This window comes from Micrasema longulum, unplaced genomic scaffold (genome assembly GCF_059751315.1).
Source record: "Micrasema longulum isolate JH-2025_06_02 unplaced genomic scaffold, ASM5975131v1 h1tg000114l, whole genome shotgun sequence".
NCBI lineage: Eukaryota > Metazoa > Arthropoda > Insecta > Trichoptera > Brachycentridae > Micrasema > Micrasema longulum.
The window spans coordinates 299,446-324,169 of record NW_028277320.1 but is presented as its reverse complement, the minus strand read 5'-3'; the positions used below and the strand labels follow the sequence as shown (position 1 = coordinate 324,169).

General features: G+C 33.8%; 1 protein-coding gene across 10 annotated transcripts in view; it reads left to right on the top strand.

Moving 5' to 3' along the window:
• siz (Brefeldin-resistant Arf-GEF family protein schizo) overlaps window positions 1–24,724 on the top strand; it is a 247,742-nt gene that overhangs the window by 43,600 nt on the left and 179,418 nt on the right. The window contains exon 1 of one of the 10 annotated variants that reach the window (XM_088239195.1): window positions 18,492–18,562. The exons of the other annotated variants lie outside the window; for them this stretch is intronic. The gene's annotated coding sequence lies outside the window, so the exon portion shown is untranslated. Of the gene's footprint in view, window positions 1–18,491; window positions 18,563–24,724 lie in introns of those variants that run through there. 10 annotated transcript variants of the gene reach the window in all.

Below are 24,724 nucleotides of genomic sequence, written 5' to 3'. Positions count from 1 at the left end.
ATAGTCTATGTTTTTTGTAAATTATTTTAATTAATTTTTTTTGTGCAATTTCTATTGAGCTACTATGCGCGTCCAAGACTCCTCCCTGCCCTATTATTCCATATGTTATTGAAGATTGAATTAAAGCGTTAAATACAATTTTTAATTTTTATTTGGTTAAGATATTTTTCAGTATTTGGAAGCATAGCTGTGGCTCCATAGTAAAATAAATTATAATTGACGCTTGAAGGATGTTCTAGATATTTTACAAGTAAACAATTTTCATGTAGCGTCCTATGCACCGTCGAGTGCGAATACGAGTATGATGATATTTAAATCGAAAAACAGCGGCAAACAAAATATTTTTTTAATTGCCACGTTCCCTTTTATATAAAAGAAATTCCGTCTATACTGACGTATCATCCCTTACAGTTAAAGTATCTTTCAGGGATGTTTACAGGAACGTTACACCCTGTTAGGAAATCCGCACGTGGCATAGTGATGTAGGTTTATAGTCTGGTACCAGTACTCACCGGTGCCTGCCCCGTTATGTTGTGCCGCGGAAATCAGGGTGTCTCTGGAGACAGATACACGGGGGCGAGTGTGCCTGTATCGTATTGTATCGTACGGCTGTCTACGTGTCTACCTGCCTAGCTGCCTAACGTATACCGTCTAGCCTCAGTCTGCGCGTGAAAGAAAAGGAATAGACAATACGTGCTGTAAGCTTGTATACACACGTGTTTATTACGTCTCGTAGGCGGGGACTTCAATTAACAAGTCTCGCTATATCGCACCCCCGCCCTCGACAAAATAAGAGTCGCAATTCAAAAAATCTTATTTTTAGTTATACAGAATAAATAATAAAATAAACTGTGCTATAAATACACGTACTTCAAGCTTGACAACAAGAAAGTTCTTTGCTACGGAAACTGGATATAAAAATATTTTACTTTTTCTTTTTTTTAATGAGAAAAAAAACATAAGGGTTCTTACGATTAACCCAAATTTTTAGCGAGTTGTAAATAACTCATTATCAGAAAATGGGAATCAATTTGTGCTAGAGCGGGGTGCGAACCTCGGACTTTTGATCCGTGAGTCCACGATACTAGCCACAGGATCACAATCTTTCTTGATGTTTTTGCACGCGGTAATAATAAATTTTATTGTATGGCGAAGTTTCTCTAAAATGTATGAAAAAAAAATTAAATGACGGCACAAGGTTCTTCTTAATCTACAAATGATAGTGCTGTGATAGATTTTCGGTTTCCGGTAAGCCAACCCGCCAATCGGGACAACTCACCGAAGAGAATTAGCACGGAGTAATGATAAAATTAGAAAACTTAAAAAATCGTAGCTATGATAATATGAGGAGCGACAGATTAAAGTGTATTAACTCAGTGCATTTCCCTTATGAGATATAGGCTAAAATATGAAATTGAATACGCATTTAGTTTACCAATGCAGTGTCCTATGCACTGTCGGGTGCGATGTTGAAATATATATGACACAGGTATTGGTTTTAAGGATGAAAAGAAAAACAAAAAAAATCTATGAAAAGAATGTGGTATTTTAGATTTTACTCTCTCTTGGAAATTCTGTTTTTAGTTATGACAGTATTTCATCGGATGTGCGATATTTTCACACGGCTTTTCTTTGGTTGCCTGGGGAAATGTGACTCAAAATTATTATTCACACAACTCACTTTAACATCAGGGTACGTATTCTGATGGGAAGATAAAATTTATCTTCAATTTTATCTACAAAGTAAAATAAAGTTTTCTGTATGAAAAATAGAATATGATTACATTTTTTTTTTATAAACATGTTCAATTACCGGTTGCCAATAAACTTTGAATTTTCAAACAAATATACACTCTTTCGTACATAAATATCGATATAAGTTTGTACCGTCTCTAAGATCTGTCTCATTGCGGTACGTGCGGGGGTAACGGGGCTGGCGTATTCGTTTGATTTGCGAGTAGATCATGTCGCGACACGCGTTATTTGTTCAATATTACATCACATTGTGTTAGTAATATTCCTTATTCGTTCCCTTTCCGCACCTAATGGTGCATAGGGCGCTGTATTGATACACGAATTGCAGCGTATCTTGATCATTTCAGGTACATGAATGTACGATGATCAGTTATACGCTTCCGGTACCAGTCCAGGGACTATGAAATCTTCTAGTGTGAAAACACCCTTTTAATAAGTATTTAATATCAACCATGTCGGGAATCGAACCCGAGACTTCTTGCATGGTAGGCAAACGCGCTGACCATAATAACATCACGAGGCCGATTAATAACAATTAATATTATATAATAATAATAAACACGATGCCATTTTTGTGAAAATCACCTCAGGGCGCTGTACAACAAATTAATATCCCAGCAGGTCTTGCAGCTACAGAGCGCATGGACGGTTGGGATTCTTGTTCCTCGTCTCCAATTTTAGTATTCCTTATTAGTAATAATTATTTGTTCATTGTACATCGTGGCCACCATCCAATAAAAAATCGCCTATTCGGGAATATTATGAGATTTGTAGTAGTGAAGATAAACTGTCTGTGTGTTTACTGTGAAACAACATGATCTCGCGAGGTATTATTTATGAGGAATAGCGCAATCGTCTGCTACCAACAAATGCTAAAAAAATGTTTTCATTCATTACAACTTACCAAAAATTGATTTTAATTATTTATAACCAATAATTTGTGGTTATAATATATAATTTTTTTAGCGAAATGAGAGTTTTTTTTTCTTCTTCATGATTTGGTATTCGGTATCCGGTTGAATAGTACGCAATATTCGGGCGAATACCGAATATACGTGGCATCTCTAGTCGTGATCACGTTGGCAGGAGGGAAGCACGTTATTAAGATCCGCCTCCATCTGCTTCTGAAGACCTGAAGAGAGAAGCCAGTCGCTTCTGTCACCGAGTCTGTCCATCCCCCGTAGGACTTCCGCGAGATCGAGTTTCCTCTGCTCGTCCTTGTACCACCAATTTTTTATATTGTCTCTGCCTGATGACGTTTTTTTAATGCATCATATTTCGCATATACTCAATAAATATATTGTAAACAACATTTGGTCAATGTAAAAAATGAAATCGTACAATAAGTCCCCCTTCGATTAGGTATTGATTTTTTGCTATTCAAACCTACCCCAATACACAACCCTATGTACAAAGATGTCCGTACAAATAATGGTTGGTAGTGTATATTTGTGATAAGCCAACGCACATATATTTCGTCCTATCTTTCCTAGACACAAAACTTTAAACATCTCGAGAGGGACGGAGGTTTAAAAAAAAATTAAATGTTAGCTAGGACAGTAAAATTCCAATAATACGCGTTAATGAGCGCCAGGTTTTATTGCTTTTGAAATAACACAGTGAATTGGAATCACATTAAAATCAAAAACTTGTTTATTTTTTTTGTATCCTGATAACAAACTGGATATTTGGCGATTCGGATGACTGGAGCTCGGATAAACGGACATCCACTGTACCTTCACAGCACTTGAATTAATCACCTCTGAAAAAAATCTGAAACATTTAATAGCTATCCAAATTTCAAGTAAATACATAATTTTGATATATAGTATTTATTTGATTTAAAACTAATTGTTAAATGTTAGTAAAATATTGTATATAACCAGTTAACGACGTTTTATTACTATGTCTATTATTTTGACTATGTCTACCAGTTTCGAGACGTACTGAATTCACAAATCATTTTATAAAGAATTAAAAGTAAATAATATAGACATATTCCCCATTAGGAAGGCTTTGAAAAATAATGTCTCTTAGTCAATAATCAAATAACCTTTCAATATAACCAATTTGACGATATTCCATTGTAATGGTATACCTAGTAAATTCATGCTCCTCTCTTACTCCCTTCCCTAACAAGATGAAAGATTTTTAAAAATACTAAAAATACTTCTCAGAAAAACCATCTTAACTAGAAAAAATCATTAGATAAACATTAATCTATGCGATTCACATTGATTACGGTGTGCACATATTTGTGCTTTTCAGAAACCGTATGTTGCGGTGGGGTGCACATTTTATGCATTTCGGTTCGCTTCCAAAAAACATGTCTTAAACTTCTAATTTTTTCCGTCATTGCTTTGCTGTGGAGCGAATAGATGTCACTATAATACAAAAATTTAACAATTCTTTTCTGCTTCAAAACATGACTATAGTCCTTAAAATAAAGCTTGATTAGAATGACAGTTGTCTGCAAAAGTGAGGACATAACTTTGTAGTAACGTCTAAGGAGTGATTTATATTTACACACGAAAAATCATTCGTATCTGGCATGTTAATTTATTTTTTTAATACAATTCTTGACATATAAATCAACATAATTATATGAAATCAGCTTTAAAACTAAAAAAAACTAATATAAACCTAATTATTAACGACGTTCTTACAAGGTTTCATTTTGCAAAAATGTTAGAGATAAGACAAATTGATCTACGTAAATCGATCGAATAAAAAATAACTATGTTTGAGTATGTCCAAATGCTTGCAGACTAGCTATATTTAAATTTATTTCAACAGAGAGGGAAAACATTTTTCCTTCTAAAAAATGTTTTTCCTTCTAAAAAATGTTTTTCCTCTCCGTTGAAATACATTTGAATATGAATAAAAAATCATTAATTTGTTGTTATTCATGAAAAAAATTATTCAATGTCTTATTTTTTAGTAAATAATTGTCTTAAATACATCTATAATAGGCTTGTTTTTGCGTTTTTATATACATTTTCGGAAACAGAGTCTCGTGTTTGCATGAAAAAACTGATAAAATCGATTTGATCGGTATATGATCAGTGATGAATAATTTCCCATCACTAGTGCCATTAGTTTGACAGCTGTCATTTTACCCAAGCTATATTTTAGGGACTATAGTCATTTGTGAAGCAGAAAAGAATCGATAATTTTAAGTTATGATAACAAAGATCGTTGCAAATAATGGGTTAAACGTTGATTAATTCCGAGAATTTCATCCCCTTCGGAGTAGTTACCTCATACTATGCACTTCTCTCTTCGCCCTCATCTAATGGAAAGAATTCAGCATCCAAATGGAGTGTAGGTGCCGCCGACCGGGGCGCCAGGGGGAGGGAGGAGTACCCTAGCGCGCTCCATATTTTCTTAATCAAAATTGGATTTCCGGCCAGCGGAAACATGAAAAATTGATGCCTCGCTGAGTATTTTTAACCTTTCAGTGCGCCCGCCGTACCGGTACTTAAAAATTATCGAAAATATTTTGGAGATGATAGCTTAGCAAATATTCTTGTAGAATCTGTAATGGTAATTGAGTTTTGGTTAGGCAACGAGTACATTGGTATCTGGCAATAGTATTGATTTCGTTCATAATATTCTGATTGTGTTTTTTTTTTCAGTAAAAGAATACTTACCGAAACAAGAATTTCAACGTTCGGCCGAAACTAAAACTTATTTAAATAAGCATAAAGTCAAAATGCCCAAAATTAGGCATTTTTATTGTTAAACCTTACGAGTTCATAAAAATATGCGTTAAATAAAATACGTAATGAAATAAAATACATAAATTTTATTAGTAAATTTGTCGCGCTTTTTGGTCCGTTGTTATGTTTTACATTTAATTTTTTGTAACAGTTTTTCAGTGTACGCAATTGGAACTTAAACTTTTTTTTTGTTGTGTGTATATATATCATATATTTTTGTTCATTCAAATATATACATATTACAATAAAAACGTTTCCCAAACTCTATGAGGCCAATGGCCCTGTGTTTTTGTTTGTTTTGTTTTTTTTTGCACCACAACAGGCCAGGAGGCCCAATTACATTACAGAACAACTAGGCTTGAGAAAAATCACATTTTAATTTTTGTGTTCTCACCGGGAATCGAACCCGGAACCTCCCGTGCGTGAGTCAAGCGTCTTGACCACTACACCACGGAGGCCGCCAGTATACAACATAATGGAAAGTGGAAGCATGTACGTTATTAAATAATAGTAAAAATAATAATGAAATATTAAAACATACATATATTTCAAAGGGCATTTGGACAACACGCTTAATAGTATATAAATCTATGCAATATCTCGCAGCAGTCTCCTGCAATGGACTCTTCCCTTAACTTACTAACGATAAAGGAATTACAAAAATATCATCATCATCACTCCCTTTCCGCACCTAATGGTGCATAGGGCGCTGCATTGGTACAACATAACAGGGTATCTTGATAATTTCTGTTACATGTAAGATTATCAGTACAGGGACTATGAAATATTCCAGTGTAAAAACACCTTTTGAAATAAGTATTTCATGTCAACCATGTCGGGAATCGAACCCGAGACCTTGCAAACATATAAATATTAAGAACTACTAACTAAAGTCAACAAAGCACAAACCAATCTAGTTTGTATGTTAGAAAATGGCGATACAATAACTAATTTTATTAGTTGAATTGCCAACAATCCAATATCTAATTGTGCCGGTTTTCCAACCGAGTACCGCCGAACGCAATCCGCCGACCGCAGATTTCGGCTGAGCCGACGGTTCCTCCAATTTTAGGCCAAAACTGGCTGAAACCGAAACCGATACTTCGGTCGGTTACTAGTGGATATTTAACTTTCGGAGAATCGTTATCTAAGTATATAATTTCAACTGAGAGGACATTGAAAGAAATAAATAAAGCTAGAATTTGTCCTCAACTCGGTAAATCCTTTTTGTCAATAGCAGTCCATGAACATACATTATGTTTTTAATCATTTTTATTTCCCTCTTATGTTTGGGAAACAAAGTAAAAATGTGAAAATAATTTTCTGCACCGTAAAGATTGCAATGGGGGGAAATTGGGCGCTACATGCAGCCTGTAGACGTGTGGGGAGATTGGGGGGATTATAATTGCTCCCTCGGGCCGAGGTTAACTCGGTGAGGGATGAAGCGGCGAGGGTAGTGCCGAGTGCCGAGCGCCAGGAGCCAGGAGGGCAGGCCTATCTCGGGAGGTCGTACGGAGATTTCCACTAGAATGGATGCGAAAATTGGTTTCGGCTGCACTTGAAAAATATCTTGTCAGGTTTTGAACCGGGACAGTTTCATAAAATATAGGGGTTAATTAATTATTTTTATTCTAGCTCACTTAAGCGGGTAGTGCAATACCGAACCAGCCTTAGAAATTATAAACATTACAAAGTATAACACAAATCTTTATAATCAAAAAATAAAACTCTAATTACATAGTTTAACAACTTATTGTTGTTAATAAAATTAATGAGGTTTTTGTGGCTGCATTTAACTTGCAATTAAAAAATAAAAGACTAGACAGCATTTTTGAAGTGGAGATGCATAGTATTGTGTCTAAATGGAATCCGATAACCGAGAACAGTGTTAGTTTTTTTCGGTAATTCAGAATTGAAAAAGTAATTAAATAAATTAAATAAAATGTACTAAAAAACACAGTAATGTTTTTATAAGCAAACTTTTTTAATTCCTTGTAGTTTACAGAAGGCAAATTACAAATAAATCCACAGAGTTTTTTTTCCTTAAAAGCTATTTTGCTAATTTGCAAATCGCTTGATACATTGTCGATAAACACCGCGAAGGGCGAGAATCTTACGCCTCGTGCGCCATATGCGGGCCGCGGGCCACTGATTGCCGACTGCTGCATTAGAGTATAAAAAAAAATTAAAAAAACAGGCGCACGGAGCATGACAAAAAAACTAACCCAACCTTACCTTCTACCTTAGATATTTATCTAACTATCCGTATGGAACTAAAAGTTCAATCGTCAGTAATATTATTTCTGTTTAAATGAAATTTTTCTAATATGTGACCCTTAGTTTGTAAAAAAAAGCACCGCTATTTTTTTTTGGATTAAAATAATTTCTGCGCAATGAAATTCCATATCGGATTTTGTTTACTTAAATTAAACATTATTACGCATCGCTGAAGTGCAGTTTTACCGTTGACTGAAGATACCCACTACGACAATAGTTCTAAGTCTTCCTGTCGACTGTGAATATGATCGATAATCTGCGATTAATCGATTGTCCACAGTCTCGTATAGCCGCGTCCGATCGATGATCACGGAAGTAACTGACCTATGCGCTAAATCGATTTTTCTTGCGTCTTGTGGTTTTTGCTTAAACGGAAAATTAACGGTAATGAACGATACTGAATAATTTTACGCTGTCGTTTATGCTACTTGTAATCAATTAATTTATCTTATTACTTGTTTTATCATTCTAATACCGTTTCAATAGTAAAATTTGCGTGGAAAATGAGGACAGATCGCAGCGCACCTGGAGCCATACGGCTGCAACGGAATACGACCAATTTAAAAACATGTGGTATTTCTATGTCAGTGGCGAGCCGTGATTTATTTTATAGGTAATCTACAAAAAATGTTCATTAATTTGTACCTACATATAAGAACATAATATTTATTTATATATACGCCCAATGGGCATTTTTAAGGACATATTTCAATCAATTGTCCCGTAAAGTCAACACAAGTTCATTTTTTTTATAATTCAATTCACAAAAAAAAATTATGTTCAAAACTAGTTTATTTATCGTAGCTGCTCCAAATTTAATTTGCTTTGCCCCCATTTAGATATTTTTAATACAACATTTTCGTGTCGGGTTGTGGTCCCGTGGCTAGTGTCTCGGACTCACAGACCAAAGGTCCGTGGTTCGAATCCCACTCTACCCCAACTTGATTCCATTTTCTAATAGTGAGTTATTTACAACTCGTTGAGAATGGCCCTCAAAATTAAATATTTGGGTAAATCATAAGAACGCAAATATTTCTTTTTAAAAAAAAAAAAAAAAAAACATTTTGTGACTTCAAAAAAAACTTTTTGAAACACTGTAAAATGAAACATTTGTCAGTGTGTTATAAGTTTAGTTCCTTTAAGGTTTATTTTATTATAATATCAAAATTTTAAATTGGTCAACTATATTATGAAAATCCCTCTCCTCCACTCTATTTCCTCATCCCTTAACCTTCTTACGAGCTCTTTTTTATCTTTCATGTCTTATATAATATATTATTTTTCTCTTTACTGTGTAACATGTTCTCTCATTATATTTGTGAAAAACTTTAACTGGATTATGTAGACTTGTTGGGAGTGGAAGCGGGAGAGAGGTGTTTATAATTGAATTTGATTCAGTGATCATTTGAAAGAAGACAACTTGTTCTCAAAAAAATCAAGACTGGTATATTTGTCGGCAGACCTAATGAAAACCATAGTTAGTTTTATGGTTATCAGTATGAATAAGTAAGTTTTGTCTGAGGTTTCTATTTGGGATATTTAATTTTATTGAGCTCGGTAGTTCAGGTGCATCAAAGAGTGAGTTGAGATTTTTAATTAGGACTAGAAGATCGGATTTATTTCGACGGTCTCGAAGAGAAGATATATTCAAGCTAGTTTCTGTCTCATTATACGTATATTGGTTTTTGGATAAACCCAACCTCCAGCCTATCTTTCTTAAAAATCGATGTTGAACAGATTCAATATTTTTGATATCAACATCATAATACGAAGACCAGATAACAGAGAAATACTCTAGATGCGGGCGAACTAGGGAACAGAAGAGAGTTTTAAGGGTATTGATATTTTTTATGTCAGTTGTGCTTCTGTTAAGAAATCCAAGGAGTTTAAATGATTTATTGATAACATGTTCAATATGAATTGTAAAAGAAAGTTTAGTGTCAAATATAATACCTAAATCTCTGTACTAGACACATATGATAATATTTCATCGTTCAGTGAGTAGTCGTATATGTTTGGATTTTCCAGACGAAAAAATCTCATAACTTGCACTTACTTAAATTGAGATGTAGATTATTGGATGAGCACCAGGTGCTAAAATACAGTTAATCAGATTGTAGTAGTGAAGGGCTGTCAATCTGTTGGATAGTATGTAAATAATTTAATTTTAAATTACTATTTATTTTGTGGTTCTGTGAAAATCAACTCAAGCAACAATTGTTATTAACCACGCGATATACGTAGCTGTATTCTATACTATTTTGATACAATTTTTGTACAAAAGTTTATTAAAAATACCACAATGACTTTTAGCAGATATTTCCATTATGATTTAAGTGTCAAAACTGAGCACTGACCGAATCCTTTTAAAATGAAAAATGCTATAAACGGCCACTGCAAACGCCACATGTCCTATGTGATACATAATATGTCAACCTGTGAACGGTATTCTATCAAAGTAAAATAGTCCTTCTGAAATAATGTTCGAAATACTAGTTTCCAAATAATATTTGTAATTTGCAAGTTTGTTTCAGTACTAAAAGAGCTGACTTGGGTTAAAGATGTAAAATACCGTGTACTTTTTAATAAGTTGAGGCAATCGGCTAGTTTCACCGTTTACTGAGAACGGGCTAGGCGCTGGGTGCACTTCAAAGATATTTTTTGTAGGAAAATATAAACAGTGGTGGTAATTTATAATAAATAAAAAATATTTTATTTATTTTCTCATAAACATGGTAACTATAAAACATTATTATCAAAAGTCAAAAATAATGGTAAGCCTTGCATCATGGCTTATTTTGACAATTCGCCCCTGCTATACGTTAACCTAATTTATTTTCTGCAAAATCTAAAACATTAAGTTACACTGTTTCCTTTTGTAATTTAGACCAAGGTCTGACTTAAGGAAAACTGTAAATTTAATCATATATTATATCAATCCACTCAAACAGTTCTTTAATATTGGCAGGTCCATGCGAATGAATCGTCTGTTTTTGCAAAAAAGTTTTTTTTCATGAATAATCGTAGCGTGGATTTCATGCACTTAAATCTATATCTCCGTGGTTACCGAAATATGAAATAAGTATTTTACCTGTGAGAATGTATACATGAGTAAATCCAACCTGTATTTATGCTTGCTGACAATTTAGTTTTGTATATCGAGCATTTAATATTACTTATTACTATACAGCCCTGCAGAGCCTAAACCGCCGTAACTCACATTTTGTCATTTTTTAGTTATTTAATGATTTTTAATCAGCATTTGATAAGTGTGTCCAATTCTTTATTCGCTACAACTGAAAGGTTGTAAATGAATATCTACTCATGCAGTAACCTCAAGTTTTTGGCCCAAAACTATTAAAACTACCAAAAATACTGAAAACGCTGTCTTAGAAAGATGTTTTTAACTAGATTATTTTTAATACAACAATATCAAAAACTATCCTCACGCCGTTTCCCCGTAAGGGTAGGCAGAAAGGATAGAACGCCACATTGCTCTATCTTTACATACAGATCTTTTCATTCTACGTCCTATATTTTTCGATTTCTACATTCATACATCTTCTCATGCACGCGCGCTGATTATTCCTACTTTTAACATGTCCATCTTTAAGTATTTTTTGGATTGGGTCATGTCATGTCTTTCTCGGTCTTCCTCTATTTTTGAATCCATCAACATTAGCATTGTAAATATTTTTAGCCGTTCTTTCGCTGTCCATTCGTTCTACATGTCTAAACCAAAGCAGAGCTCCTTTCTTGATTTTGTCGATAGTGCTTATTTCAGCCTTACATCATGTACGGATCTCTACACAAAGTCATTATATCTACGCAAACAGCGCACTTAATTCAGTGAACGCACATTTGCGGTCGCAGGCCCTATGGCATGGAATGCTCTCCCAGCAGAGACGAGGCTGTGAGAGTGAAATGATGTTTCGGAAAAAACTTAAAATCCACTTAACAAAATAAATTGTTTTAATAAATTTTATTAAATATTTGTATATGACCACCTACCGACTTTTCTATGTCTATCGGTTTCGAGACGTATACGTCTCTTCGTCAGGACACCAATTAAACCAACATGCAAAACCCACTATACACCTTCACTATAGTTGTTGCACAAAAATATAAAACCAACACGACATGCATTTTAATAAGTACATGCACTGATTAGGACAAACATTCACCGATTACATTATGAAAATATTCTGTTGCTTGAGAATTAATGAAAAAAGTAAAGGGGATGGAGGGAGGGGGTAAGCTTTATAGGTTTAATAGGGTGACCATTACGGTGGAACATCGTATAAAGGACTATATTTGAAGTTTGTTTGATTATTGATCAAAGGAACATTATTTTTTAAAGCGTTTCTAATGTGAAATATTTCCATATTATTTACTTTTAACCCTTTTTTATTTGTATGTTGGTGTCCTGACGAAGAGACGGTATGTTTTGAAACCGGTAGACATAGAAAAGTCGGTAAGTGGTTATATACAAATATTCATTAAAATGCTTGACCACAAAGTTAATGCTTGAAATATTAATTATAAATTGTTTTTGTTTTTTTTTACCACAACAGGCCAGAAAGCCCAATTACAGTGGTAAATTACATCACAGAACACCCAGCCTTGAGAAAAATCACATTTTTTTATTTTTGTGTTCTCACCGGGAATCGAATCCGAATCCTTCCGTGTGTGAGTCAAGCGTCTTGACCGCTACACCACGGTTTTAATTTAATAACAAATTTAAAAGCTTTCATTAAATTTATTTATATATAATAATTATTTGCGCCCTTGGTATTATATCAAGAACATGGCGCTATATAAGGTATCTGTAATAATATTAATAAAATCATCGCATCGCAGACCAAGAGCAATAATAATATGGTCCGTATGGGAAGAAAATCAAATATGCCGACGTTGAAGTCACTGTCATACTAGATGTATAATACAATTATGGTCCTGGGGGTCGCCAGATTTTATTTATTCGCAAAGCGTTCTCGTATTCAAAAAGTCTGAAAAACACTCCGGTACACCGATCATAAAAATGAGTGTTGCACTCTGCCCGGGCATCGCGCTGTGGTAGGATTTAGTACCTTCATCACTCTAGCATGGAACGGTACATATACAAGCAAGGTGAATAGGATGTGAGTGTAGGGGTAGGGGCCTGTCTAGCAGGGGCGTGTCACACCAACCACAGTCATTTAGCACTTTTGCCAATTAAAAATAATATTGTTAACTTATTTTTTAGAAAAAAAAAATCGTACCGCTAGCGTCAAGCCTAGTTTATAGACGCAAACATGTTGATATTATTCAAATTCAATGCATTAACTTTGTGGTCAAACATTTTATTAAATGTTATTAAATATTTGTATATCGTGGGTACCTATACTGGCAAAAAACTTTAACTCTCAAATCCTTGTTTTGAGAATTCGAGCATTTAAGTTGTCTTCCAATTTTACTCTTTAAATCTTATTTAAATATAGTAAAATATTAAGTGCTCATTTAAAAACATGTTTTTAATTTTTCAGTTTCTTAATTTTATATTAAGTAAATATTAAGTTATTTAAAGCTCTTAGCCTGAATAATGTACCCGGTATACGACTTAACCTTAAATTTATTTTTAAAACTACAGCTTGCCCACCACATACCGCACACCGCATCTGAGGACATAAGTCTCCTTGGCGGTGCCCACATACACGGAAAATTTGCTCGTTGTCAAACGAGAAATGTGAATAGTCTATATATTGTGTTTTAGGTTTAAATGTTTTTCTTTTCTTTTTTTAATATTAAGTTCACAGAATGTTTAAATGTTTTTATTTTCTTTTTTAATATTAATTTCACAGAATGTTTAAATGTTTTTCTTTTCTTTTTTAATATTAAGATCACAGATTGTTTGAATGTTTTTATTTTCTTCTTTAATATTAAGTTCACAGATTGTTTAAATGTTTTCTTTCCTTTTTTAATATTAAGTTCATAGATTGTTAAAATTTGTTTAAATTTTTATTGTTTAAATGTATACTATGTATTGTTACAAGAAATGTACTATTTTTTTATGTACCGTCCCAAATGAGTTTTCTCGTACAACTCCTGGGAATATAATATCATGATATTCATGTCTTATATGTTTTATTAGTAAATAAAAAAATTAAAAAAATAAAAAAAAAAGCTGCCCAAATGAGCTCTCTGAAATCTAGTAGCCTGATTTTTAAAACTACAGATGTATGAAACTTCATATGACTAAGTGTATTTTGCCAGTTTGCAGAGCGTTAAAAACTTTACGAAATTGCATCATTTAGTCAAATCCGCATATTTTCGAGTTAACGTTTTTTGCCATTATACCCACGATATAACCAATTAGCGACTTTTCTGTCCACAAAAAAAGCAGTTTGTTTTTTCGCCTAGTTTACTTAATTTGTGGGATTTGAATCGGGTTGTGGTCCCGTGGCCAGCGCCCCGGTCGCACGGATCCAAGTTCCGAGGTTCGAACCCACAACTTGATTTCCATTTTCTAAAAGTGTATTATTTGCAACTCGTTCCGAAAATTGAAATGTTTAAGTACACCATAAAATTGCAAATATTTATTTTTTCTAAAAATAATTTTAAAACATTCAAACCGGCGTTTATGATTGGCGAACTAATTTATGAACGATGACGACATTGGTCTGTGGATTCAAAATGTGTTAATTAAAAAATGACTTAATTATCATTATTATAATGAAAAGTCATACATTTTATAAATGTTTGGCCTCGTTACTAATTGTTGGTGTGGTAATTATATCTAAAAAATATTTAAAAATATTTTTGGGCAGCTTTTATCTTCTTTGTTCCTTCAAAAAACGCTTAACAAACAGAAATGATTAAATAATCTTTTATTTAAAACTGTCAAGACTAACTGTGACGATTGTACACATTGATTCCTGTGTTTTACCTTTAAATCACCTAATTTTAACCACCGCATTCTAACGCCCGTACACAAATATGATATCATTTTTTTTAAATAGGAAAACTTACCGACGCAAAAAAAAACTTTAATATATATATATTTTTTATTATTATTCAAATTCAGTAGAGTTTTGGTGTTGAAAAAATGGGAATACAAAATATCGATTTTAGTTATTTATTTACACCTTTCATCAAAAAAATACAATTTTACGTTTACTTTGTCCAGCTAACAAAGGTACATACCCCGTTTCAAGCTAGGCAATTACACTCTAATAAATGATAATAGTTTACATATTAATAGAGAACACAGACATATAAAATATAAACTTACTAGTGTTCACATTTTGATAGATATAAATTCACACATACACATATATACACATATATATATATATACACACATATATACACATGTACATACACCCATGCGCATACACATACATACATTCATAAAACATATACAATTTATTTATAAAGCGATATTTCATGGTTGCCATCTGTATTTATATATTTTAAAATTATTCTTTATTATATTTTAATTTTGACATCCAGTAAAAATCTTCAATCCGTGGCATGCATTAACTTTTCTGACTACCTACAACCAATGTCATGAAAGAGCGAGGTCAACACCTTCCGCAACTTGACAGCACTCCCGTCTTTCCATGGTTCTGGCAAAAGGTTATAGAACTTTTTGCCTACGTAATAGTGTTGTCTCGATGCTAGAACAGTGTTGACCCCTTCACTTAGTATCAGATCCCTATTAGAGTATCTTGTATTATGGTTGTGGTTGACGCTTGGGTAAATGTCTCTATTTATGTGTGTAACCACTACATATACTGTTGAATAATATTTAGTACTCTGAATTCTTTGAAGAGCAAGTCACTTGGATAACGAAATGTTTTTTTTAAAATTACTTGGATTAAAGATTTCTGTGCAATTGCTACAGGTTCAAGGGCGGTTTTTGTGCAAGCTCCCCAACCAATTAGACCGTAGGTCAACACAGAGTTAGGAAGGTACAATTAGTCCAACGCGCAGTTGTCTTTCATACCATTTCCTAAAAGTCGCAAATAATTTGTACTGGAAAAATGCAAATCGAGTAGTGGTAAAGTGAGATTTGAACCATGGATCTTTGACACCCGAGTCCACAATACTACCACGGGACCAAAACCCGGTTCCAACCCGGTAATATGTACACAACAAGCATCTGCGAGAGAATAACAAACAATCTAAAATATTATTTATTTATTTTAAAGAAACAAACAGTCGACAATGATATAATAACATTTTTTTAAATACGGTTTAAAGACGGACCAGCGAAGTTTCTAAATAAAAATCATACATATCAACAAATTGTGTTGCAACAAAAGGATGTGTTTATGTGTATTTGTATGAGAATAAGTGTAGATGTGTGTTTATGTGTATTAGTGTGGGAGTAAGTGTTCAGGTGTATGCATCATCAAATAGTAAGTGGGATCGTATCGCAGCCAGAAATAATAAGTCTTAATTTATTTTAAAATACAATTTTACGTTTTAAAATAAATTAAGGAGCATGTAAAATATATCAATAGATGAAAAAAAAACCATTATAGTTCGAGCAAGAACGATAAGGAAAGAGTGTTGTGCATAGTTAGCGCTATAGACTGGCAGATGAAATAAATAATTAATTCTTGTCACGCGAAAGAGGACATTAAGATTCATTTTGGAGAGTAGGATAAAAAAGTCCACTTTATTATTGAATAACTTTAATAATTTCATCGAACCCCCCTTTTCCGCGGCCTATCGTCTTAGCTGTGGCCTTATTCTGTAATTATTCGTTTAGTAAATTCATTCGTATCGTATGAGAGGGAACGAGAGTGAAATACGATTTTGATTGCGTTACAGTGAGATGGATATATGACGAACGAACGAACTTACGAAACGAAATTAAGGCAGATAAGTCTGCTGAGCCGTATTTGCAAGCAACTGTGTACGAATATAATAATATGAGTCTTCTATTTTCAAAACCCGCTATCTCCCTATAGCGGCCATAGGGATGAAATACTAGTATATCGGTATTTAAAGTCACCGAACGCCCCTGTTATGCGGGTGGTGGGTACCGGGTGTAGTGGGTACCTAGCACCGACTACTTGGAGGGGTGATTTAGCCCTCAGTAGCTTGGGTGACTCACAGCTATGACTGTACCAAAATACCTACAACACCTGATTCTCCAACGGCCAACTGTCACCCCCGTACTCATAATAATTATAATTATTTATTCAAGTAAATAGAGTCAATGGTGCAGAGCATTTTACTATAAAAACAACAATAAAACATCTAAATTTGTTGCAACGGAGACCTATTTTCATTTGATTTATTTATTCATACAAATACATACATATTACAAAAAAATACAATAATAACATATCCCTATATCATTCAACAGAAATTATTGTTAGTAAATAAGGAAACTTTGTAAATATTGAAATTGGTTTGATAATGTCCTAACAAGACGAAACGCGTCGCATTGTACACTTCTGTGTGTCGACCGGTTTCAAAGCATGACTGTTCCTTCGTCGAGGCTTACAATAAAATAACATTCAATATTTCACATCTTACTAAAAAACTGTATGAATCTGTATGATTCAGGAAGAGGAAAACTTGTCGAAATCCGGCGCTCCCCAAACACTAGATTTGGAGATCGTGCTTTTGCCGCCGCCGGCCCCTCTGCCTGGAACCAATTGCCTTCAAACTTACGAATCATTGACAGTCCCAGTCAGTTCAGATCCCAACCTAAATCCCACTTCTTTAGACTATCATACCCTCAATTTTAAATCAGGAAATATAATGCCAGTGGAGTGGCTATATCCATAAAAATATATATATATTGAATGTACCTACCTATTGTATAGACATTTTGTTAACTATGTATTTGTATTGTATTTTATATTGGATTAAATAAATAATAATCATAATAATAATAATAATAATAATAATATATCACTTTAGTTAGAATGTAAGTTTAGTATACAATTGTAAAGCGCCTTTGAGGTGATTTTTTACAAAAATGGCGCTTTGTAAATCAGCCAAATATTATTATTATCATCTGCTAACATTTACGTCCTCATTTTTAGGAACAGTCATATTTTGAAACCGGTCGGTATATTAAATATATATTATTTAGCGATTTTACACAAGGTAAATGTGATATATATATATTTTAAAGGTATAACCCGCTAAGCCTCTATTTTGAGGCGTGACAGCAGGTGGGATAGAGGGGATATATAAGGAGGTATTGAAAAATACACCTCAACACCCAGACCAACTGAGAAAAAATCTTTCTTGGATTTTTTTCTTGCAACTGGCGGGAATCGAACCCGCGACACCAATTTCACAGTTAGCCGTCTAACAACATAATAATCTAATTATACTTTTTGAAAATGAATAATCTTCATTGAATAATTCGCCTTAATTTTGCAATAAAAAAAATGTTTAAATGAGGGAAGATTGGTAAATGTTACGCAGTGTGTAAAGTGGTGTAACTACCTAGTAAACGTTCTTATATTCTCCGAGGTTCTTTATTATCTGTTAAGAATTATTACTTGCCGAAACCGGTCAGCATATTTACTATATTTGGTGACTTCAAACGGTTAAAATTTAAAAAATCATTAATATAAGTTAGAGCTTCAAATACTAAAATTATCACAAATACAACAGTTATTAATTGTGTCAAAAATAATTATTTAGTTATAAAAGTTACATATTTTGCACTATTATTTTCGTTTTTTTTCGTTACTAATTTATTGTTTTCATTTCAGGTACGTTTACGACAAAATATTTGGAATTAAGAGTAGAAACTGCAACTACGCGGTGCGGTGATGGAAATTTGAGAAGTAAGTAATAGATTTTCGTGTTACCCACTCAATGATCTTCTCCATGTTTGTGCGTAAAATTTTAACCGAGCGTTTAATTTATTAGGTTAATTGTTAATCAAAGTACTCCGAATCAGTGCTGATTCAATTTCTCGAATGATTTATTAATTTCATGGAAATTGTTTTCCTAAATCACGGCCCATCGATTACAATTTATCAGACCAGATAATTTAATCATGATCGATTACTTTCTTCAAATCTTCCTATCGTCTAATATGTTTATCAATTTACAAGTAAAACTGCTGCACGGTACTTGCCACCTAAAAATATACTAGGGAAATAAACGACTACTGGGTACAATACTAATGATTACACACTAAATATCTATGTACCGGTACCCGGTCAATAAAATAGCTACGTCGAGCGAAAGAGACGCTCTACAAAGTCGAACTTAGCCAATTAGGCCGGCAGTCGCTTTCTTAATCCCTATGTACTTTATTTAATGCCGGGTACTGTAATACGATTACTAAATGATCTCCAAAAAATTTTAACGGGTTTTCTGTTATTGGTGTAAACGCAAGACCAAAACCAGAACTAGAAACAAAGGAACCTGAGATGCCATTGAAGAACTGGAGCCGGTTCCGAAAATGAGAACATCATAATAACCAGCATGCAAACTAACAGGCAAAACCCACTATACACCTTCACCATAGTTGTTGCACAAACAAATAAAACCAACACGACATGTATTTTAATAAGCACATGCACTGATTAGGACAAACATGCACTGATTAAATTATGAAAATATTCTGTTTGAGAATTTATGAAAATAGTAGAGGGGATGGAGGACATCATATTTATTATCCGATTTTGTTTTCCAGCATAAAGTGTTTAATCAAAATACTGAAAATTTTCAATCTTTTCCAGACATATCACATTTAGCCATCTTTTAACCGACATGACACCATCTTTAGAAATAGTGCAATGGTTGACAAAACAAGGTATGTTTGACATAATTCTTTAAAAAAAAAAAAAATATATTTTCCATCTAAAAAAAAAACGGCAAAACAAGATGTGTTTGACATATCATAAATTGTCAACCATTACTCCATTTCTATGGTGGTATGTCACGTCTGTTGTCATGTTTGTTGTTAAGTGACATATGAATATCAATTTGCTATCTTTGGAAGTAGAAAAGTAGACATGTTATAAAGTGACATAGCTAATATAACCTAACCCTATTGAACGAAGGCATAGCTATCATGTTTTGCCAGATTGTAGATCTCATCGAGACGAGTTTAGTGATATTTATAACTTAAAAAATAAAATTTATTCAGCGGCTTTTCTCAGGTAAAATCCTGCAAAAGGAAATCGAGTGGAGATTAGTAGGCATCATGGTACAGCGGCTATTGCGTTGGCCTGGTGTTAAATAAATATAAGTAATATTAAAATAATTATAATTCAATAGATATAAATTGTCTAATATTTTATCGTGCTGTTTGGATTTTCGCTATTATTCGAAAAATATTATTAGGATTTGAAGTCAAAATCTTTTCTGTAAGTGGTGTTTCAATGTCCAACGAGAATATAATATAGGCACTAGTGTTCTATCATATAATATTTAACTTATTGGAAAGGCAATTTAATGCTAGATTGATATTTTATTTCCTGGTCGCGAGGTCGCAGGTTCGATACCAATTATTATTTTAATTGTTATATTACTTAAGTATTGAGTACATATTTATAAAATTGAATATCAGGTACCCACTCTTTATTTTTTTACGTCTTTAATTATTGAGTATGAGTCGCATTGTTTATTTATTGGAGTAATCTGCTTTTAATTATTGTTAGGAATTTTAATTAAGTATATTCAGCGCTCTTGAGGTGATTTTCACAAAAATGGCGCTGTATAAATCCACAATAATAATTATATGTTCATTGTTCATTATTCGTGATTGTTTTTAAATCTTAGGCGCACCGTAATCTGTCGCTGCATTCATATCGGTAATAATCTCCACCAACAAGCTACAGAATGTGGCTTGGTGGGATTTTAGTTTTAGTAAAAATACATTTACATCTGAAATTTAAAAAAAATTGTAAAAATGTATAATTATATTATTTAAATAAAAAAAAAGTTTTTTCTTTACTAAGTGACTTTGACAGAAATACTGCATCAGCGCCATCTCTGCTTCTAGAATTGCATTGATCTGACTATACTCACATATACTCGCACAATAGGAAGTCATCATCGCACATTGTACATTATATTGTATTATTTGTGTTTCCTTTCTCAGTTAAGCAGAGAAGATTTCAAGATGGATAATATAAACTTACTTGATGAACAACTGCTTCCCGGATGTTTAGCAAGTTGTGCCATATACGACCGATGGCCACTTCACCGCGATATCTTTATCAATTTAGGCTGTGCCCAATTATGGAAAGATATTTTAATACGTATATGTATGCAAAGTAATTAGAAATTCACGACTTCGTTTCAACTATCCAAACTCGCAATCTCGAATCACTATCGACAAACGAATCGATAGTATTATCAACTCGACTTTTGCGGTAATGATTTTATCATAAATTTCAATATTTATTTCATAAATAAATTTGTATATCTGAGAAGCATGTTTACTAGGGATGGAATGACTGAGAAATATATTAAAAAGAGGGTGAGTGTCGGGAACAGAGTGAACGGTGCACTTAAATCAACCTTGGCAAATAAATGTTTGTCGCGAAAAGCAAAATTAGCAGTTCACAATGGAGCCCCAGTCCCGACTCTGATGCATGGGAGCGAAGATGAAAGAAGGCTGAATGCTGTCGAAATCCGTACATTATGTAAGGCTGAGATAGACATTTTCGACAAAATCAAGAAATAAGCTCTGCGTTGGTTTGGACATGTAGAGAAAAATACAACTTCGTCGTTGAAAAAAATTGGAAAGATACATCGAGTCTTGTATCGTACTCGTATGTAGAATGTAGACTAGTGTGACATCACATCCTCACAAGAGTCAACTGACCACTGGCCATGCTCATTTGACATTTCTATTATTTATTTTCCAAGTGCCTTTGTGGAACGTTGTTCGAACAGGCAGTGAATTTCCTTTTATCTTGGCCAATCAATAAATTCATATGAAATCTACGCAATCTTATCTTTTAGGCTTAACATTTTTTACTTTTAAATGTCATTCATTTGGTCGCGCTATTGAAAGTTGTCCCGAGGCAAACGTTTCGACTAAATAATAATGTTCCTTATACTGCTATGTCATATTATCCATAATCATATTCATTTTCCTTGCCGCGTGCGGCTAAAGTGCCCGCTGTCGCAGTGAGGCCGCGCTTAAAGCATATTTCTATTAACCTGTAATCAACCTGTCGAGAGATGTAATTCCGAAGTAGTATTATTCGCGTACACTATATCAATTAGAGTAATAATGAATTTCTTACGTTATTGAACAAGAAACTACAGTTAGGTCGCTATTTGTTTTGTTTAGTTCTAAAGAACAAAAATATCCTAAACTGCTTGGACCTAGAGTTTCATATTTTACCCCGTATGTATCAATCGTTTTGAAACTGATGAGAAAACCGAAATTGATAAGGGAACTAGCTTTCCTTATGTAAAATTTGAACGATTTTTAACTAACGTACCTTAATAAGCGTACTGAAATGCGGACTTGAATAATGATAATTTTTATTTAAATTTTTTGCGATTTTTTTGAAATTTTCTATCAATTTCAATTTATTTATTAGAAATTACAAAATATATATTTTAAGGCATACGTACACGCAAAAAATAACAATTGAATTTTAATGTGAAAATTTGTAAATTAAAAATACCCAGTGGGAATAAACCCTTTTTTTAAAAATTTGAAATCAATAAGAGTCTATGAACTACTGTGAATTTGTGGCATAATTTAAAAAAAATATATATAATTTTAAATTTCCGCGAAAACGAATCATTGGCCACGCCCCTAATACGTCACGATTCGGTTAAATTTTGAACTTTGTGACCGTTTAAATTTAAATACAACATCGTCACCAATCTGTCATTTATATAAACATTTCTCCATAATATCAATATTGGTTTTGAAAATGAAACAATTCACATATTTTTTATGGGTATTCGTTGTATGTGATATTTCCTTTTTAGAGTACAGGGAAGCTATCCTAATTTTTTCCAGTAACACAAAATATGTAGATATCTGAAGAGATACGATTGAGTAAAGATATTGCTCTTCGTACTGGCATTACCATCGGCTAGCTGGTTCTGCAAGCAGGAACATAAAACAGCTTAAGCAGCCGATGTAGTCATGAGGAACACACAGATAAATACTTCCCATTACTATTCTTCTTCTTTTCCACATCCGCTCCTAAGTGAAGCATGTGGGCATCACCAGTTGGCTCCAGGAGACCCTATCCACGTCAATACAGCGCCTCTTAGTTCTGCCGAATAAAGTCGGAAGATCGTCATCGACGGCCTTTCAGGACAGCGTTAGGACGCAGGTTTAAATAATAGGCAACTCGGGTTTAGGTTCTTCCGAGGCATGCGCAGCACGTGTCCGAGTCAGGTCCACCGCCGCATCCTCAAGACGCTCGTTATAGGAGACCTCTGTGTCTGTTCTCGGACTTCAATGTTAGTTATAAAATCGAACCACATCATACCCAATATTCTCCTCGAGCACTTACTCTCAAAACTCAGAAGTTTGGTGTTCTAAGCTTCGGTAAGGTGCCAAGATTCGCACCCATATAGGAGTACTGGCATTATACAAGAAATGAATAATCGAAATTTCGTTTTGACCGAGTATAGGCTAGAGTTTCAGACAACACGCATCATGTTCAAAGTTGCTCTAGCAATTCCTATGCGGGTTGCGAGCTTTTAGTGCATGCTTCTATCATCAGTTATGTGAACTCCCAAGTATTTAAAGCTGTCAACTTTCTCGATACTCTATCCATTATTATAGAGAGGCTAGTCAGGGTCAGGACAGGATTTGTTGCGCATAATCTGAGTCTTTTTGGTATTAATATTAAGTTCAGACGAGTAGGGTTTTCCTAGTCTGTCAACAATTTCCTGAAAATCATCAACAGAATTTTCAAGAAGAACCGCATCGTCTGCATACTTCAAGTCGCACAACTTTAGGGGGGAGTTAACTTATATGCCTCGATCAGGTGGTATTGATTTGCATAAGATAAAGTCCATCAATCTGGAAAATTATCAGACTGATGAATTTAAATCGAAACCTTTTCGATAGTTACTTAAGTATCGCTACCGACCTTGATTTTCATATTGAATATCGCCCTTGGCTACAAAATTGTTTTTGTATCGACAGCTGATGAATGAGATCACATCGTATCGAAACCAGATACATATTTAATAATGTTCGTGTACGATAACCTTAACCTTATCGAAAATGTCTCTTTTAGAATAACTAATAATAACTCAAGTCACACAATATTACTGTAAGTTATGTGAATGTACCGCTGTCATAAAGATAATGGTCAATAAACGGGACGATTCGTCATTATCGTTCTGTGCAGGTCGACATTAAGAATTATATGGGTCGTTTGGACAACATCACATCAATAGTCCATGTTATGTGCTTTTTACGACCTCAGTAATGCGTCTCGATGCTTGTGCAAATGTGCAAGGAACTCAATCATTGTAAGTGCAATGCCCGTGTATTATAGTGTCATACATAGTATTAAATTTACAGGAAAATTATTATAGTATCTTTTTTAAAATACACATCTTTCTAATAACTAACGAAATTCATTTTTGCCTGGTTTTATAACAATTGCCATTCTACGGTTGGGGTTGGACATCATCATGGCAATTTTTATTTTATCCGCAGCCGTTGTAAAAACGGTTTTGGAGCCATAGTGGAACCACTCTCAAGTTTTTGATTCAGGAGTTGACGTCGTCTTCCAGCACTGCAATTTCCTTAAATTCCGTGTAACATGATAGAGCTATGTCGAATTATTTCCCGGATGAAATGTCCAAAGTACTCTTACTTTCTTTCCTTAATAATTCTATTGATTAGTTTTCTTTCATTTTTCATGCGTTCTCATACTCCTTCTTTGCGAAGTCAGCCACCCATGATATTTTAAGCATTCTTCTATAGCACCACATTTCGAATGCTTCACTTCTCTTTGCGCTAGCTTCGGTGAGAGTCCAGCTTTCGA